The following is an 18,315-nucleotide window of genomic DNA, read 5'->3' on the forward strand; positions in this document are numbered from 1 at the left end:
TTTTTGTAGTTAGTGCACTGGCAGGCTGTGCCCTACCTCTACTGAAGCCAGAACAGATTGAAGCTAAAATGTTAGTGGGTCTTGGGTTTTAAGTTACCTATCGTTAATCGAGGGCGATATTATCCAGAATTCTTGGTTGAAAAGAGGAGAAACACAGCTTAAACTTCATCAAATGAAAAAATAATTTATTCTTCTTTTTTGAGATAGAGTTTCACTCTTGTGACCCAGGCTAGAGTGCAGTGGCACTATTTTGGCTCACAACCTCTGCCTCCTGGGTTCAAGCAATTCTCCTGCCTCAGTCTCCCGAGTAGCTGGGATTACAGGTGCTCACCACCACGTCCAGCTAATTTTTGTATTTTTAGTAGAGATGGGGTTTTGCCATGTTGGCCAGGCTGGTCTCGTGATCCACCCGCCTCAGCCTCCCAAAGTCCTGGGATTACAAGCATGAGCCACCGTGTACAGCCCTTTTCTTTTTTTTTTTCACTGAGAAGGTCACAGGTTATCAATTTCAAAGAAGGCTTGATCCAGGTGCTCATAAATACATTCACCACAAGCATCCATATGCACCAGCTGTTGCGCTGGATGCTTACACGTAGATTAATTTAGTCCCTGTGATAACTTATGGTTAGATAATATACCCCAGATTTAGAGATGATGAAATTGAGCCTTAGAAAAATTATCATGCTTCCAGTTAAAGAATGAGTAAATACCGGAGACAGAATAGGTTAATTTTTAATATGACACAGTATAAAAAAGAATTTTCAGACAACAAGGAGAATGAAACTTCTGAAAAAAGGTTAAAGAAGTTTCCTCCAGGGGACTTTGTATCAGGCCCCTTCAGGAAAATAAACCACACCAGTCATTTTAAGAGAGAATTTGACAAAAGAAATATTAAACAGGTATTTAAATAGTTAAAGGCAAAAGGGACACAGAAGTCACATAGGTGACTCTGGAGTTGGGGGGATACATGCAAGAAGTTGAGATTATTAGTATTAGAATTTAGGAGAAGGGGCCCAGGCAGCTGGCTGGTGCTGGTATCTCAGAGGAGTCCAATAAGGCTGGTTCTGGGAGTGTGGGAAACATTTGAAATTGGAACCAAGTACTGCTGCAGGAACAGAAAGTAGGCAGGAAGGAGGCGGAAGGGCCCTGCAGCCTCCCAGTTTCCTCCTAGCACCTCCTGTTGGCAGAGCCTAAACGCTGGCTGGCAAAGCAATGTCCTTTGCAGGCTCCCAGCTGCGTCGCAAAGCAGAGTACAGCAGGGTGGTTGGGGAGCTGGGAGACAATAGCTTAATTACCAACACTGCCTTTAAAAGTGGGAAGCTCTTACCTTTCAGAGTTCATAGTAAGACTGCTCACATATAAAATTTGAAAGATGGTTAAATGCTTTAATTTTTTAAAAACAATTTTAGGAGCTTTTTTTTTTTTTTCTCAGAATTTAACCTTACTTTTCTAGGTTTGGGGAATTTGCATAAAGAAGTCTGTCCTCCTGTGTGCAGATGATTACTAGGCCTCTCCTCAGTCCTATCCCAGGTAACATCAAGTTTGAAGCTTTCAGGCCATCTCCAATTCATTTCCATTCTGTAATTTATCCAAGTATTGCTGGGAGTTGATGTGAAAAGATCAAGGGCTATGAAGTCATAAAGGTGTGGATTCAGTCTTACCTCTGCCACTTTGTGGCTTAACCTTGGGTGAGTTAATCTTAATTTTTTCATTGTTTAAGTGAACATGACGATTCACATCTATACCATGGGTTTTTAAATAAGGTTTACTAGAAATAATATATAGAAAGCAACTGGAATATTGTCTGGCACTGCATTGATACTTAGAAACAAATTCTACCTCCTTTTCATTCAGCTCTTCTACTTGAAATTAAACAATGATTTTCAGATAGATCATCCTCCAGAATACAGAATCTCACTTTTGCAATGGCAGCAAAGATTGGACAGGCATTAATGTCCCCCTAATTATTTCTATCAGCTTTTCCTTAAAGTTCCTCTAAGTAATCAAACGATCTAAGCAGCTGTAATCACAGTTTCAAAAGAAGTTTTATATTTTCTTCTTTCATTTAGATTGCCACCCCTGGGCTCCCTCCCATGGAGAAAGTCTGAACGCAAAGACTGAATGTTGTCTTCTTCATACTCTCCTGAACTAACCTAAGATTTATTTATTGAAAATTGGGGTAGGGGGCCAAAGACCCATCATTAAAGTATGCAGTGTAGGCTTTGGGAATTGTGTATTCCAAGCACGCACTTCCAACATTTGGGAGATGCTATTTCTGAACTAACAGAAGCATTCTCTCCTTGGGAAGTGTGGATTAGGGGTAATGCTGGCAAAGTGTCTTGTGGGCCATTTTATAATGAAATTATAATTGGATAAATAGTCACAGATAAATAGTCACAGATGTGGACAATTGTAGTGCCTGCCTCAAAATACATTCGCCAGGGCAACAAAGAGAGAGAGAGAGAGAGAGAGAGAGAGAGAGAGAGAGAGAGAATTGCTTTATTTTTAATAATAATAGTTTATGTTTTCCTCATCAGAGAGTATAACCTTGCTAAGCATCTCCTGTGTCCTACTGTACTAGTTAGGGTTCTCCAGGGAACAGAACCAACAAGGTATATATAGATATTTAAGAGGGGATTTATTATAGGAACTGGCTCATACCACTAGGGAGGCTGAGAAGTCCTACTGTATGCTTTCTGCAAGCTGGAGAACCAGGGAAGCTGGTGGAGTAATTCTTTCTGGGTCAAGAAGCCTGAGAACCAGGGATGCTGATAGATAGTATAACTCTCAGTCCAAAGCCAGAAGCTTGAGAACAGCGTGGGGAGGGTAAAGGGAGTGAGCCTGGAGCTCTGATGTCCAAGGGCAAAAGAGGGGTGAATTCACCTTTCCTCTGCCTTTTCATTCTTTCTGGTGAGCGTGTGTTTTCTTTACTCAGTCTACCAACTTAAACGCTAATATCTTCCAGAAACATCCTAATAGACACACCTAGAAATAATGTTTTACTGGCTCTCTGGTTATCCCTTAGTCTAGTCAAGTTGGCATCAATTGAACCATCACATCTGGCTTTTACTAAACCAGCAAAGATTCAGTGTATGTCCTTCGAGGGTTTTCATGAATACAGCCTAGGATGGGAGGCACTGTTCCCTGCAGGAACCCCTGTGGAACAAGGTTTTACCTATGTTGCTACCGTGCCTTTCCCAATTAAAAAGCATCATGGTGCTAAATGCATTCGGATTTAGTATCCCAATAGGCCTCTTCCCACATGGGAGTTAATAACCTGTGAAAACTCAAGTCTAAAAGCAAAATCATCTTCAGTTCACATGAGGGCACAAGAGCAGGGCAACTCTCTAGCTTTCCTCTTTTTTAGGCAACATGTTTCCTTTCTCTCTTTTCTGTTTGTTTAATTCTTCCCCATTTTTTTTATCTCTTCTTTGAATCAAACTGCTTCTTGCACTGCAAACTCAGTATGTTGCTTCTCAGCCTCAATTGAATTTTTACAGCAAGTCATAAACCCTTGAAAATAGGATTTATAATGGAAACACTGATACAGCCCTAGCTAGCATGGCCACATAGGTGTTCTAATAACGCTGGATAGTAATATTCTCCAAATCTAATACTCTGTAGATTTTTTCTTGCTGTGATTTATACTGACCCAATTCTTTCTCTAACCTCTTGAGTGCCAAAGCCTGTGGTCTGCCACGTTCATAATTGACAAAGTCAAATGCCCTTTGGGCATGTCTGGATCACATTCATCTCTGGCAAAATATGTCACAGTTAACTCCTGTAGGCACAGACTCTGGGTGGGGGAGTCCTGGATGGAGGCAGGTTCCCTGGAGTGAGGCAGGCTTGGGTTGGTGGGGAGATGGGAGGTATAGCTGGCTGTGGGTTCTGGGACAAGACTAGTCCCGGTAGACAGAAGATAGTGGAAGGGAGAGTTTCTAGGTAAGCAGACAGGCTACCCTGACAGGTGTATAGAACACATTGATGGTGAGGCCAGGAAGCATTCACGGACACCAGGCAGGTGGTTCTCTTTAAAGAAGTCTGACAGCAGGTAACAGAGTTTCAGTCCTTAGCTGTTGTTCCTGGAGGGTTATAGTACAATTAAGGTATATGAATTTGGTCTTTGCCTTCAGTTTTTGGCATAGAGCTTTAGAAATTGGAATTTCCTAAATGATTGGACCGTCTTTTAAAATTCCTTTTTGTTTTGTTTTTGAAATGGAGTCTTGTTCTGTTGCCCAGGCTGGAGTGTAGTGGCATGATCTCAGCTCACTGCAACCTCTACTTCCCGGGTTCAAGCGATTCTCTTGCCTCGGCCTCCTGAGTAGCTGGGATTACAGGCATGCGCCATCACACCTGGCTAATTTTTGTATTTTTATTGAAGTTGGGGTTTTGCCATGTTGGTCAGGCTGGTTTTGAACTCCTGGCCTCAGGTGATCCACCTGCCTTGGCCTCCCAAAGTGCTGGGATTACAGGCATGAGCCACTGCATTTGGCCAGTCTTTTGTTACTCTAAAGGAGCCCCTTTTTGCCATATCTGAGTTTATGCTAATGAGGGGACTCAAGGGGGCACCTCAGATAGTTTCAAGGGAGGGGCTGGCCACACACTGTAATTAGAGGGTTGGAATTTTCAGCCCCACTCCTCAACTTCTAGGGAGGAAAGCGGGGCTAGAGATTGAGTGTAATCATCAGAGGCCAGTGATTCAATCAGTCATGTCAACATAATGAAGCCTTGAAAAAAAACCAAACTTTTGAACTACAAGTCTCGGGGGGATTTTCTGGGTTTATGAACACACTGATATGCTGGGGGAGCAGTGCACCTGCAGAGAGAATGGAAGCTCTGCATGTTCCCTTCATAACCCATAGCTTTCCTTACATGTCTCTTCCATTTGGTGTTCCTGAGTTATAGCTTTTATAAGAAAACTGAAATAGTAAGTATAGACTTTTCCTGAGATCTCTGAGTCATTTTAGCAAATTATTGGACCTGAGGACAGGTCATGGGAACTCTGGAACTTGTAATTGACTGGTCTGAGGCAGATATTCTGGGAATTCCATTTGCAGCTGGCATCTCGTGAAACAGACCTGTGGAATTTGCACCAACTGCAGATGGTCAGTGTCGGAATTGACTCGGACACCCATTTGTTATCAGAGAATTAGAGAAATGATTGTTTGGAAAACAATATAATGGCTAAGGAGAGGAGTGGCAAGAATAAGGCAGGGTCCAAATATCTGAAAGAGAAAGACCTGGAATTAAATGCCAAATCTGCTGTTTACCAGATGTGGGATGGCAGGAAATTTATATTTTCCCATTTGCAAAATGAATATAATGTATTTGTTAATTCGTTGTATTTTTTTATTTTTTTCATGACTGGCATATTATAAATAATCAAAAATATTTGTGCAATGAATGCGTGAAGGACTATGTAAGTAATAAATAACTTGCAACAGGGTTTCTAACCCAGGGAATAAGTGAGGAACTTAGCTGTGCATTTAGAGCACATAATCAAGGTTAGACCTACAAGGAAATGTATCTTGGTCGTAAATATATATATACAAACCATACAAATTCTTTTACTACCTACTCCTGTGATCAAGGTTGGGTCTAGATTCTTTGAAGCTTGTAGGCAAACATTAGGAGATCCCAATTATGGGGAAACACTGTCAAAGCTGGGACATGGAAAAGGTCTGGCTTACACAGTGTGGCAGAGAAATAAGAGCACGCAGGTTGTATCCTCAGCCTTCCTGGGTTCTAATCCTGCTATGGTTTGCAGGGCTTCCCTCCAAAACCCAGGTGTTGAAACTTTAGTGGCTAATTTGATGATTTTAACAGGTGAGGCCTTTAAGAGGCAATTAAGAAGCATTAGGGCTCCTTCCAGGTGAATGAAATTAAGTCCCATTGAAAAGAGCATGCGCGAGCTGTTCAGTTCCCTTACCCTTTGCCTTCTGTGAGGACATGGCGTTCCTTCCCTCTGGAGGACACAGCAGTAAGGTACTGTGTTTCAAGCAGACAGCAGTTCTCACCAAGTGCCAAACTTGCTGGTGCCTTGATTTTGAACTTTCTAGTCTCCAGAACTGTGAGAAAAAAATTTCTGTTCTTTATATATCACCCAGCTTTAGATATTTTGTTATAGTAGCACAAATAGTTTAAGGCAAATCCCAATTCTGTTTATTAGCTGTGTGAAAGTGGGCAGATTAATTTCTCTGACTTCTGGTGTTATTGTCTGCAAAGTGAAGTTAAGGCAGTACCGACCTCATCCGGTTACTGTGAGGATAACTTGAGAAGGTAGCAGGTACCCACCTGAAGTGCATAGAAATTGATTAGTATGTGTTACTATCTGGTTTTTGCTGTCTATTCTTTATGACAGAGCTTATTCAATAGATTAGGGTGATACTGTTCCAGAAAAAGCCAGGATGGGGTGGGAACTTCATCACCTTCCTAAGCAACTCCCAGGAAAATAAGAGCCCAGGACAGAAGATGAACAGGGTAGATACCCCCTGGAGCAGCTCCAATTCATCCCAGGACGAAGGGAAACTTAAAAGGCAGGGCTCAGGCACCCAAAGGGCTTCCCATTGTTCACCATGTCTTCTCAGAACCTGAAAGCACAATGTCTTTCTGCTCTGGCTTGGTGCATATTCCCCTTGGCAAACTGCAGTGGACCCTGCCTCTAGGTGGAAGTGCTGGTGAAGAAGCCTAGACAGAGCCTTGCTAACTAGTGCTTGAACAGGATAGGTAGAGGGGTTGCCACAATGCCTGGTGGGCTGAGGTGAGACAAGACTTCTGCCTTTTGATTGACTGTCTTTTGGGAGAGCCTCAGAGAGGTCTCACTGTGCACAGAAAAGGGGAACAGCAAATTGCTTCAGCTCAAAAGGTGCTCACAGTTGGCTAGATAGATTTGTTTAACTTTATACGTGTCTGTGCCTGATGTTTAATGAAGGTCGTTGAGGGTGAACTTTATAAAGAAATTTTGTGGGATACTATGTCAGAAACGGGTGTCGGATTTCCTTCCTATGTTTGCTTTTGCAAAGCCTCTTGCCTTCATCAAATAAGTGCAATGGTAAATTTTGAATAGGCAAGGGAAAGATGTGGAAAGAACGATAGAGAATCTTACATAGAATGCAGTGTTGCTACTGTAATCTCCGTCCACTGTAAGATAGAGTTAAAGGCATTCCTTGTAGGCATATTTCATATGCCACTGTTTTTTGAAATGTGAAAAAAACATTGGCATACTTTTGGACAAGCTACACTTCAAGCTTGTTTTAATGTTAATTTGATGGTGTGCTTTTTTTTTTTTTTTTAAACAAATCAAGCTGAAAAACCTTGAGGATTGTTGGTGAATACGTAGTAGACTTGATAACTATTTTCAAAATGCATGAATTTAGTAAAATTCTTTCTCACTATGTGTGCATAAATATTTGTAACCTGGCTTCCCTCGTATCCAGTGGTATAAAGAATTGCGCTGCCTTACGGTTTGGGTTTTTTTTTCTTCCAGTAAAAATTCGGATACTTTATTTGATGTTTACATTAAAATGTGACATACATGGCAATTCCAATATTTTGCTAGATGTCTTGTTTGAAGAATATCATTAAAGAAGAAATACAATGTTTGTCAGAGAAAGAAGATTGCAGTGTTAGAGCTGGACATCTCTTAGATAGCACTAAGTTTGATCCACAGTTCTTTAGGGAAAAAGCCTGAGGCCAGAGAGAAGTGCCTTGCCTAAGATCACCTGGGTAATTAGTGCTAAGATCACCTGGGTAATTAGTGCCTAAGATCACCTGGGTAATTAGCACTGTTATTCAACAGCACAGGTGGGAAAGTTCATCTGTTGACATAGTTGACTTTCTATAAGCTGCTAATGACAATTACGCTAAAAAGATCACGGATGTTCTGTGGATGGAGAATAGCCAATTGGAGGAGTGCACTAAGACACCCAGGTCCCAGATGGGAGCTCATTGGCCTCCTGGAGAAGAGGGAGGGATTGTAGAACTCTCTGGAAGGAGGCTGTCTGAGGTACATATTCGAGTGGGTGAGTTTCTCTAAATGGGGTCCTTTCCTACTGTGGACCTTTCTAGGATTCAGTGGAAAAATATTTTTTTGGTCTTTGGCTCTTATTTTGTGATTCTCTTTAAAAGCTTTAGATAAGCAAGGCCAGTGGTTAAAGGCTGTATGTTTTTGTCTTTGTTCAGCCTGAAGGTTGTGTGTAGTTCTGGCAGTTAACCTCGGAAATGAGTTATCCAGGTGACCTTAGGCAAGGCACTTTTCTCTGGCCTCAGGCTGTTTACCTAAAGAATTGAGGATCAGACTTGGTGCTATGGAAGGGGCTTTCAAAGAAAATCATGCCAGTTTTGTCCAACTTGGCAATTCTTGTGACTTAATATTTTCTCAGGGAGGCTTCATTTTGTACAGAATGAGAGAGACTAAGACCCAGGAGTACTCTATTTCTCCTCCATTTACTGATTTATTTTGGCCTTCAAAGGTCATGGGCTGTTGCGTGTGGCTGCCCAGGTTGTGCACTGCTGACTCCAGGTTTACGACCCTCGGATGTAAAGGAGTCAGATGCTGCCATTTTAGCAGCCTCTAAGCCTCACCTGTGTCTAGGATACCACATCTGCCTCTGCTGTTTTTGGGATTTTAGCTCTAGCTCTTCCCTGCTCTCCCACAGTCTCATCCTGTCTTTTGGCTTCCAGGGGACCCCAAATTTGGGTTCACCTATTCTGGGTAGCACTCATGAGCCACGTTTGCCTTTACTCCTTTGTCCTATCCAAATGCTGCCGTTCTGGGTGTGCCATACCTACTAGGAGGATAGGCGTGGCACATCTGGAGACCAATGACAACCTGAGAGAAAAGTTGTTCACAGTGTTGGGGAGAGGAGCACTTTGGGAGGACCTTGTGGAGGAAACCCTCAAGCTATCCCAGTTAGGACAGCTTTCCCTGCTCCCTCCCTCCGGGAGCTTTAGTTGGGAGAAGGATAGTTGGCCAATTAGTCCCCAAACACCCCTTTCTGTTTTTGCATCATCCACTTGAGGATAGGGCTTCTCCTTTAGTTGTCCTAAACACCACCTAGTTCTGGATTAGGTCCCTGCTTTTTTCTCATGAAACTGAACTTGGCTACAGACCTTTTCTTTTTCTCTCCTCCAGGACAGCTGAGAAAGGATGACTCTTTCCAAAGAAACTTTTGTGGTGCTTGTGTTGGTAAGTAATGAAAGACACAGGCACCTTCCAATAGATTGTTTTCTCTTAAAAATTTTATAAGAACACAAACAAGAATCCAGGAATAAAGGGGACTAAAGACTTGGTTAAAAGAAACAGTTATCTAGAAAATATCAGCTAAAAGAAGCAACTAAAAAGGAACCTACAGATAAGTATTCCGCTTTTGTGTCCAGAGACAAGGAGCCATAAGTATGTAGCTATAATTGAAGGAAGAAAATTTGTTTGGAAGAAAAGGGCTTTTCTACAGTTGCAGTAGGGGGCAAAAAATACATCTAAGGGGTAGATTCTTGAAAATATTTTAACGTGATTTTTTTTTTCCTGAGTTTATGACTTTCTCCTCAGCTAAGGATATCCATCTACCTGTAGGTATGTTAGGACTGTTATAAAGGAATGCAAAGAATGTACAGAGTAATGTTCAGTTTCTGAAACATTAAATATTTAATAGAATGCAGTAAAATTTCAGGCTTGAAAACTAGGCATTTAGTTTCAGAAAAGATTTACTAATCTAGGTTCCGTTTAACAAATTAGCAGCTAAGCCTGTAAGATTCATAGCTTAGAGTCCTCCTAATATGTAAGAGAAAGAGTGCACCCTTACTCAAGAGGATTTAGATCCTAGGTTTTTTCAAGGTGTAAACAATATCCCGTACTTGCAGTGAGACTTGGCCATAGGTGAGAGGGAAAGAATGACGTATGGCACTGCTGCTCAAAGTGCAGTTCCCAGACCAGCAGGGTCAGCATCGCTTGGGAACTCGTTAGACATGCAAATTCCTCAGTTTCACATTGAATTTACTGAAGCAGAAACCCTGGAGATAGCGCTCAGCAATCTATTATTTTTTTTTCTTTTCAACAAGCCTTTTGGGTGATTGTGATGCACAGTGAAATTTGAAAAGCACTAGTGGAAACCTCACCCCTTGCAGGGCAGTGCACACGGGAGGATGGGGGAGAGGCAGAGTACGAAAAGGTACAACTGCTCTGTCCCCAGTTTTCTTTCCTCCGAGCTTAAGCCAAAGAAGGGGATGAGTTTTAGAGCAGTCAGGGCAACCCAGAGGGAAGGGAGCTCTCCCATCCATGTTCCTGAATGGAACTCATCCATTCAGGGGGCCTGTACCAACTGAGGATGTCACCAAACCTAAACAGAATTTGGTGTTGGTGTATGGTCAGGTTGAGAAACTTTGAATTTTCAGTTTTTCTAAGCCTTCCTTAAGTCCCTCATGGTATGCACAGGTTCCAGACCTATCTGTGGGGCCAGCTAGGGAATTTATCCATAGGAGTGATTTTATCACGGGATAGTGGTTTAGATGATATTTTCCAGGTCAAGGCAGATGGAAGAAATAGTCAGATCTCAAAGGGTTCTCTAGCCTCAGGGAGGGCTCAGGAATTCCTTACTTAACCAGGTTGGTACAGGGCTCTTGCCAAGCAGAAAGAAGATGACACTAGCCACGGAGTGGACAAGTGACATTGCCCTGGGGTCCAGAGGACATTATCCTCCCCTTAATCAAACACTGCTATGAGCCACATACTTAATTCCATGTAATGAAGTGACATTTCAGAAGGGAGGAAGAGATAGTGAACACTTCAATTTCCCTATAGACAGAGCCTACCTAAAACAACTATTTAAATTACCTGTGTGGGCTAAGTTTTTACCAAATAGGACTTACAGTTTTCTCCTCATTTATTCCATACTCAGACCTGTACCTCAGTTATGATATACATTACATTTGTAGCCATATTACACATGGAATTTAATATCCAAAGACTTGGACTCCGAAGTACTGGCTCCACAAGTCACTTAACTTCTCTGTGTCTTAACTGAGTCTCACCTGTAAAACGGGGTTGGTAATATCTTTCATGCATTGTTATGTTGGAGAGAGAAAGGGCTTTGTAAATGGCGAGGAACTCTCCTAATCAAAATTTTATAATGAAATATAGAACCATACATCAGAGTGTTCGATAATAGTATTCTGGTAAACATCCTTCCAAAAGTTAAATTTAAATATTAACTTATGATTCAACTGCTTATTATATAGTGTCATTTGGGTGGTGTATAGACATCCCATAGTGAATGCCCTCCTCTTTGCCTAAATTCATTTCTCCTTCTAGTGGATATAGAATCAATTCTTTGAGAAAACTGCTTCTTTCCCGTGACAATCACAGCCTTTGGCCATGCAGGGTAGGGAATGTTAACCCATGCCAGGCAATTCAAGACCTTACCCGTGATATTCTACTAACAGGTTGGCAGAAAAGAGTTATTTTTTCTGATTGTTCAGCTTTAAATCAGAGCTTCTGCACCCCATACCCAGTAGGAGAGAATGAAACCAATGCACAGGTAGATACAAGGAAATGGGCAGAGAAAAGTGGCCCTGAGAGAGAAGCTCATGTCCCCAGTGCCAGTTTTTCCCAAGATCAAGTCACCCCTCTCTCCTTCTCAGTTATAGTAACATATTCCTTTTTTTTTTTTTTTTTTTTTGAGACAGAGTTTCGCTCTTGTTACCCAGGCTGGAGTGCAATGGCGTGATCTCGGCTCACTGCAACCTCTCCCTCCTGGGTTCAGGCAATTCTCCTGCCTCAGCCTCCTGAGTAGCTGGGATTACAGGCACGCACCACCATGCCCAGCTAATTTTTTGTATTTTTAGTGGAGACGGGGTTTCATCATGTTGACCAGGATGGTCTCGATCTCTTGACTTTGTGATCCACCCGCCTTGGCCTCCCAAAGTGCTGGGATTACAGGCTTGAGCCACCGCACCCGGCCCCATATTCCCTTTTAAGTTTGAATGGGGTTTTCATAACTTGCAAAGAAAAATACGGGTAAAATATGCATCTCAAACTCAAGAATACAAAATGAAACTCATCTGTCCCCTGTCTGGTGCTGCTCTTGTATTTCATTTGCATTGATGACATCATCACTGATCCCATTTTCCAGATGCCTGAGTTTCGTCGTGGTCTGTCATAGCCCTTGCCCTCTCCCCTACTCCCTCTTGAATTTGATCAGTTTTCTTCAGTCTACCCTAGTTCAGGCAACCATTATCTCTCCCCTGGATTACTGCAGTGGCTTTGTAACTAGTGTCCCTGCAATTAGTCCTGTCTGCTCTATTCTTTTCTCCCCTTTCCCACAAGAGGGATTCTTCCTAAGATGAAATTTATCATGTGACTAATGGGGCTCTGCCCCAGACATTGGGCTTTTGTTATGCGCTGTGAAACTCTAAGAGGCTTTATTAGACATAACATCTTCCTAATAGATTTGACCACAGGCTTTATGAAATATTTCATGGGGATAATGTTCTGCTGAACACAATTCGAGAAATAATATTCTAGAAGATTTTAAGGGCAACAGTTTACACTCTTTATTATTATTATTTTTTTTATTGCATTTTAGGTTTTGGGGTACATGTGAAGAACATGCACACACTCTTACCTCTACTTCACAAAAGTTCTGTACTAGAATTCTTAAAGTTCTTTAGAATGTGTCATCTTAATAATGCTGACATTTATTGAATTCTTACTATAGACCAGGCAATGCTAAATATTTCACATGCATTATGTTATATAACCTCCAAAACAGCCCTCGAGGTTGCTATTACTATCTGCATTTCATAGATGAGGAATAGAAGCTTAGGTTAATTTGCACAAATTCATGCAGGTGATAAATGGACGAGTTGGGATTTCTTGATTCTAGAGCCTGTATATTTAACTACCAGCCAGGATTTTTCAAATCATATTTTTTATAGCCCTAGGGTTCTGCAGATATACCTCAGAAGCAGCTACTAAGAAAGAAACCATGGGGAGAAGATGATGAAGGGAGACAGTTTCTGTGAAGCTGTGGGTTCCTCAGGGTCACTTCAACCGGAGCATCCAAACCTTTATCTCTTTTATCATTGAGGGTGATGCAGAAAGTTTTTCTCGTACAAATGGTTGTAAAATGTTGGGAATTACTGCCTGACTCGATACTGATATTTAAAGGAAATTTTCTGTGTCAGGAATCTTTTATTTCCTATTTATTCTAATTCCTGAGTCTCATTTCCATAAAGACAGAAAAGGAGCATTTGACCTCTAGAATGAGCTCATTCAGTTTGTATCATTTGTAGTTCCTGTTTATGAAACCAAAGGCTGTACGAAGTTTACTTAGCTGTATTTTGAAGTACATGAAATACGGAGGGGTGGGTGTAATGGAATACTCCATCTAAGCCCACCTGTTCCTTATTTCAGATGTTAGATTTAGGAAATTGAATGTCAGGTTAGGATATTGAGTGATTTCAGGAGACTGGATCCTAAAAACATAAAGTGGAAATGAAAGGAAATACAAACTGAGTAGAAGAATTTTCAAAGGGCAGGTTCCTTAAGCATCTCAATAAATTAGTTGAGAATGTGATTCAGCATGAAATCCGCTTCATCTCAGATATCTATCTTCGAGCTGCAGACTGGCTGGCATAGATCTCTGCCATCTGGCTTGGTTCCTTTTCTTCCTATCCTTGTTCTCCCAACTTAGACACCATCTTGTTTCCTGCCACTCAGGAGCAATCTGCCTAAACATGAATTTATGCACCAGCCTCAGCACTTTTGCCTCCATGATATAAACCTCCTGTACTGCTGAGGATTTCTACTTTATTTCTGCTTTCTATCTGGGGGCTAGGTCTAAGCCAGGATTCACTTTTTATTTTTTTCTAATCGGGGTGGTTAATACTGTTGGACTTCAGTGAAGACACAGCTGTTCCTCATTCAGGTTGTCTTAGTGATGATATGAATTCCAAGGGATCTACTCTATTTTCTTTTCAAGACAGTCTTTTTCTGTCACCCAGGCCTGAGTGCAGTGGCATGATCTCAGCTCAGTGCCACCTCAGCCTCTCAGGTGCAAGTGATTCTCCTGCCTCAGTCTCCCGAGTAGCTGGGACTACAGGAACGCATCACCACGCCCAGCTAATTTTTGTATTTTTTGTAGAGATGGGGTTTCACCATGTTGACCAGGATGATCTCCATCTCTTGACTATGTGATCCGCCCACCTTTGCTTCCCAAAGTGCTGGGATTACAGGCATGAGCCAACTTGCCTGGCCTAGGATCTAATCTTAATAAGCTTTTAAACTATGGCCTTGAGGAAGCTAATCTGATTTATTATTGTTTAAGTGATTGTTAATTAATGCTACTAAGGAATTAAATATTATGATACTTTAAGTTCTTGGGTACATGTGCAGAACGTGCAGGTTTGTTATGTAGGTAAACATGCCATGGCGGTTTCCTGAATCTATCGCCCTGTCATCTACATTAGGTATTTCTCCTAATGCTATCTCTTCCCAATTCCCCCTCCCACTGCTATTCCTTCCCCACCCCGTGAAAGGCCCCATTGTGTGTTTCCCTCCCTGTGTCCATGTGTTCTCATTGTTCAACACCCACTTATGAGTGAGAACATGCTGTGTTTGGTTTTCTGTTCTGTCAGTTTTTTGAGAATAATGGTTTCCAGCTTTGTCCATGTCCTTCCAAAGGACATGAATTCATCCTTTGTTATGGCTGCATAATATTCTATGGGGTACATTTCCTTCATCCAGTCTATCATTGATGAGCTATTGGGTTGGTTCCAAGTCTTTGCTATTGTGAATGGTGTCACAATAAACATATGTGTCATGTGTCTTTATAATAGAGTGATTTATAATCCTTTGGGTATATACCCAGTAATGGGATTGCTGGATCAAATGGTATTTCTATTTCTAGATCCTTGAGGAATCACCACACTGTGTTCCACAATGGTTGAACTGATTTGTACTCCTACCAGCAGTGTAAAAGTGTTCGTATTTCTCCACATCCTCTCTGGTATCTGTTGTCTCCTGACTTTTTGATCACCATTCTAACTGGCGTGAGATGGTATCTCAATGTAGTTTTGATTTGCATTTCTCTAATGACCAGTGATGAACTTTTTTTCATATGTTTGTTGGCCACATATATGTCGTCTTTGAGAAATGCCTGTTCATAATCTTTACTCAATTTTTAATGGGAGTTTTTTTTTCTTGTAAATTTAAGTTCTTTGTAGATTCTTGATATTAGCCCTTTGTCAGATGGGTAGATAGCAAAAATTTTTTCCCATTCCGTTTGCTGGTTTACTCTAATGATTTCTTTTGCTGTGCAGAAGCTCTTTAGTTTAATTAGATCCTGTTTGTCTATTTTGGATTTCGTTGCCATTGCTTTTGGTGAGGAGTTGAATATTTTTGATTGGAGGATTTTGTGCATAAAACCCCTTAATATGGTAGAATTGTATAATGGATTTGAATCTTAGATAGAAGATTATATTAGGTGGCCTCCTGGATTGCAACTCTTTTGATATATGCGTTTCAAAGCCAAGTAGGAAGGCCACTATTAGGTACCCTTCAATTAATAGATGGCAGGGTAAGGCAGACTTAAAGCTAGAATTTCACCTGGTCATAGCTATCCAATATGGATGCAAGTAAGAGACTGAACCAGGTAAAGAGAGGGCAAGGAGAGGTGATAGGTAGGAGAAATGTTGCCTGCTCCCTCTGCCCCCACCATGTGCATGTGCATGGAGTTACTTATATTATTGTGAGGTGTTTGTAAGGAAAAATTTCTCAAAAGACCTGAACAGACCCCAGGACCAAGAGCGTCTGATGAGTGGTGGTAGTGCCTGTGACTTTGGTGTCTTTCTTGGCTGAAAAAAAATTGAAAAGTGTCATACACCCAAAAACGTGACTATTAAACTTAGCACCCTTTTTCCTTAGGGATTCCCAAATCCTGAATTTCAGGCTTTAAAAAGTTGCTGGAAAGATCATCAGGAATAAAAATGGTCATATTTAAACCCATAAAAGAACATTAATTTAAATTATGATAATATGACCTATTAAAGAGATACACTTTGGTCTCCCACCAGACCAGGCTAAAATAAATCAATTTTTGTTAATCCTTTGGGGGAGAAAACAGAAGTTACTTACACTAGTGGTCAGAAATTAAAAATAAGAGAAACTGGCTACAATATATCGCTTTCCTCTTTAATGGTGTTTACACAGTGAATGGATCATCTGCTTTCAGGCTTGCTACATTTAAGCTCTGCACTTCAATGAAAATTGATGAAAAACATCACAAATTTAGAGAAATATCAAGCAGATTCCTGCCCACATCAGGAGGAGCATAGAGGACATGACACAGGTGTTCATGGCTGTAGAGGGAAGAATATGTAACAGTAGGTAGCATCTGTTCTTATTGAAGCTAATAATAGAGCAAGACAAATACTTTACATTAAAACTCAGACTTGGCTGGGTGTGGTGGCCTACACCAGTAATCCCAGCACTTTGGGAGGTCGAGGTGTATATATCACGAGGTCAGGAGTTCAAGACCAGCCTGGCCAAGATGGTAAAAACCCTTTTTCTACTAAAAATAAAAAAAATTAGCTGGGTGTTGTGGCAGGTGCCTATAATTTCAGCTACTTGGGAGACTGAGACAGGAGAATCGCTTGATCCTGGGGGTAGGGATGGGAGTGCAGAGGTTGCAATGAGCTGAGATCACACCACTGGCACTCCAGCCTGGTGATAGAGTGAGACTCTGTTTTAAAAAAATAAATACAAAAATTAGCTGGTTGTTGTGGTGGGCACCTGTAATCCCAGCTACTTGGGAGGCTGAGGCAGGAGAATCACTTGAATCCAGGAGGTGGAGGTTCCAGTGAGCCAAGATTTCACCACTGCACATCAGCCTGGGTGACAGAGAAATACTAAAAACAAACAAACAAACAAACAAAAACAACAAAAAAAATTCAGACCTGACCAACACCTAAACCGCCCGCTTACCTGTAACAGCATTTTCCCAGGAACATGGCCTCCATCCAAACCCCTCCTGTCTTGCCTTTGAATTCAATAGATAAAGTGGTGTAGGGAACTGAAGATCAGGTTTGGACTACCTCTATCATGGTGAACAAAATTTCAAGATGTCAAACAATTTGAGTAGAATTTAAAGCAAGAAAACCCAAAACAAAAAAAAACCTTTAAGATTGGGGTGGGAATAGGCACCGGATAATGAATAAAGGAATGCATTATCCCAAGGTGCTAAGATCACAAAAATGTCATGATGTATGACAACACATGAACATAACAGTATATCCACCATTCTTGACTAATTCATGTGTAAATGCAAAAATGTTTTGTTTCCAATCTTAGCTGAATCCTGTTGAACTTAGTTTTTATTCATTCATTCTACATTTAGTGAGAATTTACTGTGATTTAGGTGCTGAGTATACAGTGATAAAATAAAATCCTTGTTCTCATGGAGTTTGCACTGTTACAGATAATAGTTTTCCCTATCATAGTTAATTTTTTACTTTTTCAGATACTTTGATTTTGAAGCCATATGATCTACTAAGGATCTCTTTGTTTTGGGTTATTCTGTATGCTGTACTTAACGCTAGGTAGAGTGGCAAAGTGTTGCATAACACTAGGGCAAACAGAGGTACATTTTTGGCTTTGGAATATAGAGAGCAGGGCAAGCAACTGGGACAAAGAGCCTTGGATGTAAAATAAGTAGGACAAGAAAACCAGATTAAAAGCACAAGATAACAGGATAGTAGTAGATCTGAGGTTCCTGAGCACCAGGAACTAGTAGCTGAAACCAAGTGAGACACCTAGAGTTGGTAGGGTTGTGGGAGAAGGCAGAGACTTCATACTAAAGACCCATTAAGAAGTTCCTGAAGCAGAATTTCTTGGGAAAGTTGGAGGAAGGCATAGATAATGAACAAAATTCAGATGTGTGGGTCAGCAGCGAGTGCCAGTGAACACCAGGCTTAAGAGCTAGCTCAGGTGTCTTGGGAAAATAGAGCCAGAGATTAGTGGAAATGGAAAGACAAGAGTAAAGGCAATGACAGGCTCAGAGGCAGCTGATTGAATGGGCCATATTGGGAGGTGGGGTGGTTGCCCAACCAGTGGGTAGGGCAAGTGAGATGAGGCTTACAGGAGTCAGCAATAATTGCAGGTATGAAGGCAGGAAAACCTAAGTTGGAACTGGCAGGTACTCCTGCAAACAGGTTGAGCATTGAGACGGAGAAATCTGAAGCAAAGAGGGAAAATTGTGGGATGGGAAGGAAGTTGAGAATCTGGGTGAGGACCTAATCAGGAAGTTCAAGGGCCTCTTAACA

At 41.3% G+C, this 18,315-nt stretch overlaps 1 protein-coding gene across 1 annotated transcript in view; it reads left to right on the forward strand.

Moving 5' to 3' along the window:
• DDX10 (DEAD-box helicase 10) overlaps positions 1-18,315 on the forward strand; it is a 791,862-nt gene that overhangs the window by 385,123 nt on the left and 388,424 nt on the right. The window lies entirely within an intron of this gene.

This window comes from Saimiri boliviensis, chromosome 6, assembly GCF_048565385.1.
Source record: "Saimiri boliviensis isolate mSaiBol1 chromosome 6, mSaiBol1.pri, whole genome shotgun sequence".
Classification (NCBI taxonomy): domain Eukaryota; kingdom Metazoa; phylum Chordata; class Mammalia; order Primates; family Cebidae; genus Saimiri; species Saimiri boliviensis.